Source organism: Paramormyrops kingsleyae, chromosome 8 (genome assembly GCF_048594095.1).
Source record: "Paramormyrops kingsleyae isolate MSU_618 chromosome 8, PKINGS_0.4, whole genome shotgun sequence".
NCBI lineage: Eukaryota > Metazoa > Chordata > Actinopteri > Osteoglossiformes > Mormyridae > Paramormyrops > Paramormyrops kingsleyae.
Window position 1 is genome coordinate 5,696,601 of NC_132804.1, and position 13,676 is coordinate 5,710,276.

Consider the following 13,676-nt stretch of genomic DNA (forward strand, 5'->3'; position numbering starts at 1 on the left):
AATTACGGCAGACCCCAAAGCTTCCATCATGAATATTTGTGTATCAGAGGGTGATTCGTTTGAAAACAGAGTAATATTACATTCTTCAACATCACTCTTTAATCCCTCAGCTTTTGCTAACTTCACATGTTCTGTTTTGTTAGGGCAATCTTTTACCCAGTGATAAGTGCTTTGGCATACTGCACATCTTGTTCTCCTCCCATACTTGTCAAGCGGATTAGTCCCTGCAGCTGTTCTTTGGGGTTGCGCTGAGTTTGAATTACGTTCACGCTTGCCTGTGTACTTTGTGAAGTAAGCGGAATCGCTCTCTTGTGGCGAAGAGACGTTATCGCCGAAAATCCTTTTCAAGGCTGATTTCATGTTATCAAAAGAGATGGTGGAACAAGCGGTAAGTGCTAGCTGTTTGTCTTTAGTATTTAGCCCCGCGGTGTCTAGCAGCTTAAATGCTAACACTGCATCTGGTAATTCCATTTTGAACTTACGTATCTTGTTGTACCGTCGTTCAAATTCGATAATGTAATCCACCATCGACGTGCCACTTTGTCTGTTGATCCGATCAAATTCCGTGTAAGCTTCGTACTGTCGATCTTTTTCTTCTTTTAAAAACACAGAGTCCAGTTTGTTTAGAAGAACATCCATCCCCGTATCCGTGTTGAGGTCGTGGGCTGCGATTTCCAGTGCGCTTTCCCTCGCTCTTCCCGATAGCGATAAAGTAATCGCTAGAGCCTGCCTTTTTTTGTCCAAGTCCGTAACGAGTCTCCAGATTTCAATTTCATTTTTCCAACTTTCAAAAGACGTCTTCTCATCGAACGATGGCGGCACTTTGTAATTCCCAGCAGCAGCCATCCTCTGCTACCAATGTTAGACCAATAATCACACAACTGTTATGATAACTTCAACTTTAATCGTCCTCCACTCTCGTTCACACACTCCCGATTCCCGAACTCCTCCGTCCCCTTCCCGCCCGCGCGTAGCCAAGCCCCCCCTTCCCTGTACACTTGCGCAGTGGGACAGATACATGTTAACAATATATCTCTCATTAACTACATATTGAGCTTTTTTTTAGTTTCTGTTATGATTTAGTCAAAGTTCAATTGGGCCCTCTGGTGCACATTTTTACAGACCACAACACCTAAATAAGTAATAATCTCTCTAACTGGAATACCATGTAATTCTATATTATTGGATTTCTTAAGGGAAAGTGAAATGGATTTGACAATATTCATATTTAGTCCAGAGACCTTTGAAAATTAATCAATACAAATAACCACCTTTTGGACCTCATATTTGTTACGGTCATCTGCGGATTTACATAATTTTAAATCTTTCCCCGGTACATTAATTCATATGAATTGTGGTTTTTTATCTGTAAGTTCATTACTTGTATAACTAACAAGAAAAAAAGAGGAGATATTGGGCATCCCTGTCGAATACCACGATTTATATTGAACCTCCGAGATGTCCCACATTGTAATTTTACTGAACTACTACAATCTTTATACAAAGTTTTTATTTCCCTCAAAAAATATTCCCCAAAGCCAAAAAAAATTAATGAATTTGAAAATATATTCTTGCTCTACTGTGTCAAATGCTTTATAAAAATCAATAAACAAGATTAAACTTTCATCCTTCAAAAGATAACTATAGTCAACTAAATCCATAATCAATCTAATATTATTACTAATATACCTTCATCGATTAAAATCCATACTGTTCCTCATCTATAACATTATGTATATTTTGTGTTAATCGTTTAGCAAAAACCATAGCAAACAGTTTGGCATCACTATTTAAAAGACTTATAGGTGTCCAATTTTCTAAACACAATTTATCCTTATTAGGTTTGGGGATCAAAATTATGACCCTATTCAATAGCTTCCTGAAACCATTTAAGATGAACTTGGTGCAAAATCACTTTGTGAAAGCACAGGGTCCTGCTGCGTCGGGATGCCTTCAGGGACACTCGGAAATTACAGTTTTCCGCTCAAATCTTTGCCCGATCTCCTCATTGGTATATTTTAATGTTTACCATTTCCAACGGGGTGGCACTGGGGGTGGCAAAGGCCACCCAGGGGCGGAGCCATTTACATACACCAGGGGATCACAACTGAGAGCTACTTCACGGGCACTGAGACATATGAAGGGCTACCAGTTTGAAATGCCCTCCATGTTGGTGACCCCTGACATACACAGACTTCATGTGCACTTGTCATGATATTGTACGTAAGGTGTGAAGGAGAATTCACAGAAGCATTGTGTTAAACGTCCAGAAGAGGGCAGCATGGCTCCACCCTGCAGGCTGCACATCCTGTATTGACACGCAGTGGATTCCAGGATGTGCAGCACATTCTGCTGATTGTGTGAAGAGGGGGAGCCCAGCCTCAGCACTCCAGCTGAATTGGGTTATAGGCAGAATCTCTGATGTTGTCCAGTTGATGGAGTAACCAGACACCCTACTATGGTTACCAATCAGATTATGGGCTGATGGAAGTGAGGATGAGGGGGTTTGTAATGTACAAAAGAATGTCACTGGCATACAGACTGATCTTACGATGGTGTGACTTTGCTTGTATGCCTGAGATATGTCACATTGCCTATTGGATTCAGCCAGAGGTTTCACAAAAAGTTCGAACAGTAGTGAGGAAAACTGGAACCCTTTTGAATGCCTCTTTGCAGTTGAAATGGTGTTAATATAAGTCCATTGATTATAACAAATACAGCAGGTAAATTACATGGTGCTTTAATCCAGTTTATGGAAGTTAAAAGAAAGGAATAATCTACCTTATCAAATGCCTTTTTAGCACCAAGGGTTGCTATGATGAAAGGTGGGTCATTTGAGCAGTATTATTTTTATATAAACTGATCAGGTTAAGTAATCTTCAAGTGTTTTCTGCATAATGCCTTCTGTCATAACCTGCTTGTCCCTCTATGGCCAGCAGAGGGCACTCATGGCTATTCTGAGTCCATCTGTTTAGTTAGTACTGGATAATAATCCACACTTGTCCTTCATGTAAGCCCCATTCGAGTCGTATATGTCTTACCTTGTCCTGTGTTCCCCAGTCCTGTTGTTATTCCTGGATAATAATCCACACTTGTCCTTCATGTAAGCCCCATTCGAGTCGTATATGTCTTACCCTGTCCTGCGTTCCTCAGTCCTGTTGTTAGTCTGACCCCCCTGCAGGTCCATGTAAGGACCAGCCCGCTGCTGTAGTCTCTCTTTAATTCCACTTGGGGGGGGGTTTGCTCCCTCAAAGTCTGCACCTGAGGTTTCCTTATTTCATCCTGCTCCTTCGGAGGTGACACCTCCCCGTAATGAAGCCAGTTTTTTATGATGAAACTACAGATTCCAGTCTTACTGATAAAGTCTGGATTATAATTTTTATGCCTGTTTTAATTAATGATATAGGATAGTAGGAGCATTGAGTGGGGTCTTTGTTGGTTTTGGAATGAGTGTAATGTAGGTTCCGTTCATATGATGGGGTATAGTGGAATTTGGTCAATTTCGGATATGACCTTAAGGAACAGAGGTAACAGAAGGGGAGAGAGGTACCTCTAAATGCTAAACGGCTAGCACTGCTAAATGGTATATTCACATAACTTTACCTGATTTTCACTACTACTGCCTGATATATTATGGCCTAGGAGTTTTATGTGATGGATTTTAATAGAAGTATATGAGATGTGATGGAAGCTGGTCAGTGAAAGGCAAATTGTAGTACAGATCATTTTAGCAAAGACTTTCTGTGGTGTCGCAGACCTCTTGTCCCAGGTCTGATAAGTCATATCAGATCCATTTGTCTTTGAATCAGTTAATTATCATGTACTGTTATTTCATGGGAAGGTCAAGAAAAATCAACTTCCCTTCTGCATGTTCTGGTTGCTTCCTGTTTTGCCAAATAACTGAAAGGAAGTTGAATAAATAGTGATGGTTGCTATGTGAGCAACTCAAAAGCAACCACTCTAGCAGCAAATATATGTTGCCATGCCAATTGTTTAATTGAAAACAAATTCAGCGTTCTGCATGCATTTAATATTTATTTTAACTATATATTTCAGTGAATAGTTGAAAACCTGTGTGATATTCCTTATTTTCTTGTATCTATTCCATGCCTTAATTAAGTTCACTTTTCTTCACCAGAGGTTGTTGCTCCATAAAATTAAGGCAGCATTTGTCATGTCCTGGCCTTCCTGTTCTCCCCCTAGGGCGACCTTAAAGAGCCACGCCTGTTGCTTGTTTTGTCTTACCTCTCATTTCATCCCTCGTGTGGATCACTCCAGCTGCCTCCCATTTGCTCCCTCATCAGTCCTGTATAAAAGTGCTTCCTAGTCCTGTGCTCCCCAGTTCTGTCACTGACATAATTACGTTAAAAAGGATGGTGGTTCCGTATCACATGGGTCAACACAAAGCAGTTCAAAAATGTATTAAATGTGATTAAAACTGTGTCCTGATATCAGCTTTTTCTGTAGCAAGGGCCTTGAAGTCATTGCCAATCATCAATAAGATCCACCTTTATTACAGTATACAGTGGTACCTCAGTTCTCGAACTTAATCCGTTCCGGACTCCGGATCGAATCCTAAAAATTTCGAGTTCTGATCGTATTTTTTGCCATAAGAGATAATGGAAAACCAATTAATTGGTTCCTGGCCCCCCAAAATTACACCTAAATATATATACACTCACCTAAAGAATTATTAGGAACACCATACTAATACGGTGTTTGACCCCCTTTCGCCTTCAGAACTGCCTTAATTCTACGTGGCATTGATTCAACAAGGTGCTGAAAGCATTCTTTAGAAATGTTGGCCCATATTGATAGGATAGCATCTTGCAGTTGATGGAGATTTGTGGGATGCACATCCAGGGCACGAACCTCCCGTTCCACCACATCCCAAAGATGCTCTATTGGGTTGAGATCTGGTGACTGTGGGGGCCATTTTAGTACAGTGAGCTCATTGTCATGTTCAAGAAACCAATTTGAAATTATTCGAGCTTTGTGACATGGTGCATTATCCTGCTGGAAGTAGCCATCAGAGGATGGGTACATGGTGGTCATAAAGGGATGGACATGGTCAGAAACAATGCTCAGGTAGGCCGTGGCATTTAAACGATGCCCAATTGGCACTAAGGGGCCTAAAGTGTGCCAAGAAAACATCCCCCGCACCATTACACCACCACCACCAGCCTGCACAGTGGTAACAAGGCATGATGGATCCATGTTCTCATTCTGTTTACGCCAAATTCTGACTGTACCATTTGAATGTCTCAACAGAAATCGAGACTCATCAGACCAGGCAACATTTTTCCAGTTTTCAACTGTCCATTTTTGGTGAGCTCGTGCAAATTGTAGCCTCTTTTTCCTATTTGTAGTGGAGATGAGTGGTACCCGATGGGGTCTTCTGCTGTTGTAGCCCATCCGCCTCAAGGTTGTGCGTGTTGTGGCTTCACAAATGCTTTGCTGCATATCTCATTTGTAACGAGTGGTTATTTCAGTCAAAGTTGCTTTTCTATCAGCTTGAATCAGTCGGCCCATTCTCCTCTGACCTCTAGCATCAACAAGGCATTTTCGCCCACAGGACTGCCGCATACTGGATGTTTTTCCCTTTGCACACCATTCTTTGTAAACCCTAAAAATGGTTGTGCGTGAAAATCCCAGTAACTGAGCAGATTGTGAAATACTCAGACCGGCCCGTCTGGCATCAACAACCATGCCACGCTCAAAATCGCTTAAATCACCTTTCTTTCCCATTCTGACATTCAGTTTGGAGTTCAGGAGATTGTCTTGACCAGGACCACACCCCTAAATGCATTGAAGCAACTGCCATGTGATTGGTTGATTAGATAATTGCATTAATGAGAAATTGAACAGGTGTTCCTAATAATCCTTTAGGTGAGTGTATATATATATTTTTAGCACTTAAACACAAAATGAACAGGATAAAACAAGAAGAGCATTTTTTTCTTAATGGCTTCCAAAACCATAAAGATCTTATCCCAACATTACCCCTGTCCTGCCCCTATCGTCCTCTCCTTCCGTGTGCCACGCCCCCTAGTTAACCCCGTGTGGGATCCCCATGTGATCAGCTGTTTCTGGTTATTGTCAGTAGTCCTCTGTATTAAGTCCGTGTTTCAGTTTGTTTCCCCAGTCCGGTCATTGGGTGCGTTCGACTTGCTTACAGCAACACATTCTGATCCTGGCGCAATACATTACAGTTAGATGCATTGCGACCTCTCACCTGGCTAAACAAACTGGAACCACCCTCTGTGACAACACACCTTTGCCCTTATTGGCTGAAGAGTTTAGTTACACGCATGACGTTTGTATCCCAGGCAGTTCCGGTGCATAATCTGCTATTTCTCCCGAATATCACGTAAAGCAGTGAGAACTGGTTTTCAGTTCATTTACCTGGTAAAATAAAGTTTAAATAAATGACATAAATGCTCTAATAGTACACGTAAGTTAGTGGTTTATTTATTGTTAGTTACTGTATTGTTGCGCTGCTTTATTTGGTTAATCGTCCAGTCTGTGAAGAAGGCATTCAAGTAAGAATTGCATTGTAGTATGACTCATTTCCTGGCGCGTACAATTTATATTAGGTCAGCGTTCACGGTTCAACTTCTGATATTCAGATTGAGTTCTAGGTCAAACTAGTTTGTTCGACTTTCAAGAAATTCAAGTTCTAGTGAATTCGAGAACCGAGGTACCATTGTATTAGCACTTATTACTGATGTTTAAAATGGTGGTTTCCTGTGACAGCTGCATATGTACGTCATTATACAGACAGATAAGCAGCACTGTAGCATGTGTCAAACAACAGATACATAGAGGCTATGAGTGAGTGTGTGTGTGTGTGTGTGTGTGTGTAGGAGGGGAAATCACCACAAAAGATATGACACAAGATGATGTGTTTGTTGATGATTGTTTGTTTGATGATAAAAGGATGATTCATGTTCCATAAAGTTTCTTAAATTTTTGGTGAAAACACTTATAGCTTTTTATGTTTACCTTAAAATGAGGTGTTTTACTGACAAATAAAGGGAAACCATTGTATCTGACAATTATTCCCATCAGTTGTGGATTCCTTGCATTTTACCTCTCAACATGTCTTACAGGACCAGCAGGATTTGAGTACCAACAGAGACGGGTGACAAATTTAATCCCATTAATGTTCCAGAGTTCAATTCAATTTATTTTGATATAGTGCCTTTCACAATACAGTCATCCCATGGTGCTTTACATGGATGTGTTGTGATACATTACATCATTAGGGAGAGTAATACAGAACTAGAAATAAACTAGAGAAAGCCAGATGACAACAGAGGAGAGGAACCAAAAACTCCCAGGTAATGAGAGTAATTGAGTAATTGAGGTCAACTGCTTGTCCAGCCCCCCTGGGCAGACTAACATTACTGAGAACATAAGAGTGGACTTGCTTGCTAAAAGCTAGGTGTAAGCTGTGATTAAGGATAAAGACAAAATGCATCAATGAGGCCGTTATCCACGTTGGCCTGTGTAGGGTGGCCAAAGTCCATCAATAAGTCTGTTCTCCACACTGGCACTGAAGGCAGTGGTAGGTCCCATTCGCAATGTCACCCCTCCATGGGACTGAACCACCCCGGGCACCATGCGGACATGTGGGGAGGCAGAGAGCATGGATGGTCAGAACATGCTTTGACACATAATTGGACAAGCATAGTACATAAAAATGGCATGTACAGCAGCACCAGCAGCCATAGTTACGGTGTGTTATGTGTTAGGTTGTGGGTAAGCTAAACTGAAGTAATGGGTCTTCAGTAGAGATTTAAAAACTGAGACTGAATCGGCATCCCAAACAAAGGCTTTTAAATCATTCCACAATACAGGGGCCCTGTAGCAGAATGCTTTACCTCCCACTGTCACTTTATTTATATGTGGAACAACGAGGAGGAAACCTGCATTCTGATCTGAGTGGACGATGCAGCTTGTAATCTTGAAGTAATTCTGTCAGGTAGGCAGGAGCTCGACCTTTAAGTGCCTTATATGTAAGTAGGAGAACTTTGAAGTCAGCTCTAAACCTAACAGGTTCAAAGACCATAAATGCAAAACCAGATAGCCCTGCACTGAGAGATATCTCTTTTCTCTTCTGCTTTCTCAGGTTGGTTTGTGGTTTTGGCAAGTAACTGAAACGAAGCTGACAGAAATTGCCACAGTTGCTATATGAACGACTTGGGAAAAAAACCTGTCACTAGTGCCCCTGTGCTACAGTAAGTGCATCACACCTTGTGCAAATCTGAGCCTTATTTTGCACAGCATGTAACCCTTTAATGCCGGACACATGCATGCAATCTGCGCAGCCACCCCTGAATGGCACAGAGCAGGACGTACACAGTTTGACGGCGTTCATGCCAGGATGCCGTTTAATGGTCACGCTGTGCTGGTTGTACAAGCTAGATCAGGTAGCACAGCATGCCTCACATAAAGAGCAGCATGCACTAATCCAGAGCTCCAAGTGTTACCAATACATACATGGGCAGGCTAACTCACATGTAAAACTCAGCCTGCCATCTTCTTCCCTCTCCCAGCAGGCTGAGCAACACAGTTCGAGCGCAAATGTGGGCTCGATTGCTCTTAAAGGGGCAGTACCCAAATTGACTGTTACATATTCCCCCCTGGGAGGACAAAGGCTGGTCTCAGCCTCACACTTATCAGACCCTCACACATGAAAACGTTGGAAAACTGTCGGATCCAGGGCATGAGGAATAACAATCCATTACATATAGGCACACTTGGAGGTACATCAGGATAGAGTACACATCACATTCCACAGAGCCAGGTGACATAATACAACAGGCTTGTACAAGCATCATGTAAGACACCTTTTCACATTTTTTTTTCTTTCATCCTTGAAATCTATATGAAATCCTGCTCATCTCCACCCTCCTCCAGCAAAGTCCACTCCAGTGTATTCCCATGGTTTCTGGGGTCGGATGGGAACTCTGAGCCCCACAGGCTTTCTTTGGCTTGGTACAGTGAGCTGGCAGAGGTTGCAGGATATTACATATTTCTTTATATCATATGCCATCTTTAGCCAAAAGAATCTGAGCTTTAGTTGTGCCAGAGTCTCAGTGCCTCCCAAGTGACCTGCAGTGGGGTGGTCATGATAATACTTCAGCAGTGGGCCCCTAATTGTTGTTGTAGCATATAGCTTCAGCTGCTTCATCGGGTGCAGTCTGCACTGAGCTTTTGGGTCAAGGTAGTATAGAAGTCCATCCTGCACAACGTAATGAGGAGGATCCTGCTCATCTCCACCCTCCTCCAGTGTCTTACACAGAGCACACAGTAGTTTTCCTGTCTCAGGGTCATCCGGCTGGTGCTGTCTCAAGTGGGATTGATGCCACTGCAGCAATGGGGACAGAGCACATAGGCCCAAGCCTGATAAGATGGCGTAGTTGAGAAGGATATCCAGTGGTGCCCCGTCGCTGGGTACCGGGTTACAGGAGAGTGCATCTGGGACCTTATTTTTGACTCCAGGCTTATGAACAATGCTGAAGTCAAAGTCCTGTAGATGGAGGGACCATCTGGCAAGTCGGCCCTAAGGGTTTGGCCGAGACATCAGCTACTTCAGACTACCATGGTCTGTGAAGATGGTTACATGTGACAGCCAAACACTCCTTTTCAGGTGATGAGTATGATTTTTCCAATTTGTGCAGAGCACGGCTGGCATACGTCACAGCAACGTCTTGGCCCTCGTCATCTCTCTGCATCAGGGAAGCACCAAGCCCAGCATCACAAACATCAGTGTGAATAGAAAATGGGGAATTGAAGTCAGGGAATCTGAGCACTGGTGTAAATGTCAGAGAGTTCTAAATCCATAGCCATTTGGCAGTTACTGTCCCAGAAAAAAGGCACATCACTCCTTGAACAGAGGATCAGTATGAACTGCCTAACCTCTCTAACGTTGAAAGGTATTTTAAATTCTATCACCACTTTGACTTTGGATGGGTCAGGAAAAATGCCCTCGTGGCTGACACGGTAGCTAAGGAACAGCAACTCATCAAGGCAGAACTGAAATTTGCTAAATTTGAGGGACAGGCCAGCTGAGCAGAGCCGAGCAAGAACTTCCCCCAGGTCAGAAAGATGCTGTTCAAATTTTGGAGAAGCAATTACAATGTCATCAAGGTACACAGCACAACTCTAGTAGATGAGACCTGCAAGGACAGTGTTCATAAACATCTGAAATGTTGCTGGTGCATTGCTCAAACCGAAGGGAAGAACTCGGAACTGGAATAGGCCACAATGTGAAAATGAAGGAAGTTTTAGGTCTTGAATTTTTTTTTTTACTGCCACCTGCCAGTAACCACGCGAAAGATCAATGTGGAAATAACCTTCCCTCTAGCCAAGAAATCCAGCAATTCATAAATCTTGGGAAGGGGGTATGAGTCACCCGTTGTGATCTGATATAGTCCCCTGTAGTCGGTTCACCGCAAGGCTTTTTCACAATGCAAGGTGTGGAGGAAGCCTCAATGATTCCCCCCTCAAGCATTTTTTATCTGCTCTTCAATTATCTGCTATTTGGTGGGTGAAGTGTGGTAGGGAGGTAGACTGATGGGCTTTGCATCGCCAGTATCAATTACATGTTCTGCCAGCGATGTTCAGCGCAGATGACCATCAAACAAAACACCAAACTCCTCAAGCAGCTCCAGGAGCTGTGCCTTCTGCTCTGTCTTCAGAGAATCTTCTTCTACTTTGCCATGGAGGGCCATGGTTGGAACCTGAAGACACATCACATAGTCATAAGCGGATCAGTCGAGACACTATAATGGTTATTATAATGGAGTGTGGGTATTAATCATCGCAGTCCTAGATGAGATATGGATATTGATTGAAGCTCGTTGCATGAAGTCCATCCCTAGAATCAGTGGAGAGAACAGATGTTGACTGATGACAGTTAAACCTATGGTAGAAATGGTAGAAATATTCCCCCTGGAATCCTATGGTTAGCCATATAATGCCTAGTGGGTTGCAAGACGCCCTAACTGTATTGGCGGAGCTGTCCAAGGCTGCAATTTGGTAGTGTTTGTGTCACTCTGCTGGACAAGGTTAGGTCACTCCACATGTCCAATAAAAGGTTCACCAAAGGGGCTTGCAAGATCTGGATGAGGCCTATCTGTTTCTTGGAGGGAGGAAAGCCTCAGTAGGACATCCTCCCTCCCCTGAAGTTTCCCCTCATTCTGCTGAAAGCCTGCCAGCTCCACCAAGATTGGGTTCTTTCATAGGGGCGGAGGTCATTAAATCAGATGGGTCAGAGGTATGACTGATGGGGGCCCCACTAACCACTGAGGCAAGAGGTGAAACCAGGTAGAAAACAATTAAAGCATCAAGTGTCGGCAGGGAGTTGTTCTTTCTTTGGGCCAAAGAACTATGGCAGCTGTGGCGCCGAGAGCAGAGTGCAATTCATGGGCACGTAGGAGAAGGTCCATTTCTGAAGGAATGGGTGTCCCATAAAGTGTTGCTCTTTCCAGAGTATGCTTGCATATAATCATATAATATCAATCTGGTCCCACTTTGGGGGGGGGGGGGGTTTCTAAGTTCATCAAATTCACTGAGCATGTGGGCCACAAATATAGGAAGAGACTCCTCACCTGTTTGATCTCTATCTAGGATGCCTCTCATAATTCACTCCTGATTATCTGATGGCAGAAAGACAGTTTTGAAAAGACCACAGAACTGTGCCCAGGAGGAGAAGGAGCTGGAACAGGAGGGACAAAGGGACTAGGAGCAGACCAGGGAGACCAGACAGGAAGGGACAGAGGACAAAGGGGAGCCCGAGGGAGCCCAGACGGGCGACGGCCAGAGGGGCCGCAGGCGAGAGGGAGGCAGGAGCCGCAGGGGACCACACAGGGGCCAAGGGAACGGGCTGAGGGAGTGACGGAGGGGACACGGAGGAAGCTGGAGGGAACACCTGCGCAGGCAGGCAGGAGGGGGAAGCCGCAGCAGGCAAAGGCGTAGCCGGAGCCGGGGAAGGCGCCGTCCGACGCCAAGCCGAAGCAAGGGGGCCCGGAGGTGGCCAACATGGAGCCGGAGGCGGGGCCGAGGACCGGCACCGAGGCACCGGGGGGGAGACCCAGAAGCGACCACCGAGCCGGCGCCGCAGGACCCGCAAGCAGCCACCGAGCCACGGCCAGGGGACGCACGAGCGAGCCAGGGGGCAGGGCAGGCGGGACCCGGGCCCGACATTTGTGTCCCCTCCCCTTATGGGACACGGAAAGGCAGGGTCCTGGAGGGTGTCGGCCTCGCTGGGGCAAGGGCGAAGGAGTCTGAAGGGAGGTCCCCGAGGGATCCCACTCAAGCTCCTCCTCCAAGGAGGAAGGAGCGGTGGCTGGACTGTCTGGGCCCTCCTCGGGGACTGGGACCAGAGCAGGGACCGGGACAGGCCGATGCTGGTCCGGGGCCTCGAGCTGAGCAGGAGGTGGAGACCTAGGAGCCGCGGGTGTGGCCGCAGGCGGTGTGGCCGCAGGCGGTGTAGCCGGACGGGCTGGACACGTGGCCAGCCGCGGGCAGAGCGGTGGCAGCAGCAGCAGGCGGTGCTGCGGGCAGGGTGGCGACAGCAGCAGGGACCGCAGGCAGGACTGGAACAAGCAGGTCTGGAGCAGGCAGGTCTGGAGCCGCCCCTTTAAGGGCTTTAGGGATCCGCGGAATAGCGTCCCTTACCGCCTGTATCCCTCCTTGGCCCAGGCGTTCTGCCCGAAAGTTATAAGCCTCTAATGGAGGTGGCTGCTCGTCGGTGGGGCTGGCAGCAGGAGTGACCTCCCAGATCATCGGGAAGTCCCCATGCCCACTGGCAGGGATGAAAGCGGGGCGAAGAGAGCAAGCCCCCACGAAGATCGTCGGGGCTTCTGCTCCTCCTTTTCCCCTGCGCTTCTTCTTCTTTCGCTGGCTGGGACAGGTAGGTGGAGGCGGGGTTGCCTGTGAGAGGGAGAGCGGCGACTGCCGCTTCTCCTTCCAGTCGCGGACGAGCTGTCGCAGGAGAGCACGCACTTCCACCATCGCGTGCGCTTCGGTGCGTGGGGTAACCTCTTGCAGGACGGTCCAGCTTTGCTCTGCCAGGGCGCATAAGCCGGGATCCTCTTGGATCTCCGGCTGCTCTCGCCAGTAACTCACCTCGTGCAGCAGGACGAGCCATAGGTCCTCGTCCTGCCGCAGTGAGTCTTTAGGGAGATCTGTCATTCTGTCACATTGCAACGCGGAAGCAGGCGAATGAAGCCGTGAATCGGGGAACATGGGATTTAATCCGACAAAAAGGCAGGCAATAACACATCGACAGTACAATACAATGACAGATCTGGGAGACAGTGGGAGACGCAGACTAATATACTCTGGACAAGGCAAGAGATACAGGAAACAGGTGATGACAATCGGGGATTAACACGAGGTAACGAGGTGAGCGTGGCACACACGAGGATCGGACGGAGCTGGGCGTGACACAGACAAGATGTCAAAATTCCCTGTTATGCGATACAAAACGCATAACCAACTGTAAAGAGCGACAAACACTTCAGCATCAATAAACGTTTTTTTTTTCCCGGAGCACCTTGTTAGTATCCAGTGGTGAAAATCCTCTGTAATCACACAGTGGGAAGAGGCAGGGAGTAGTCCGTGAAAGGAAAAAAAAATCAATCAAGTCCTATGTGTCAGCA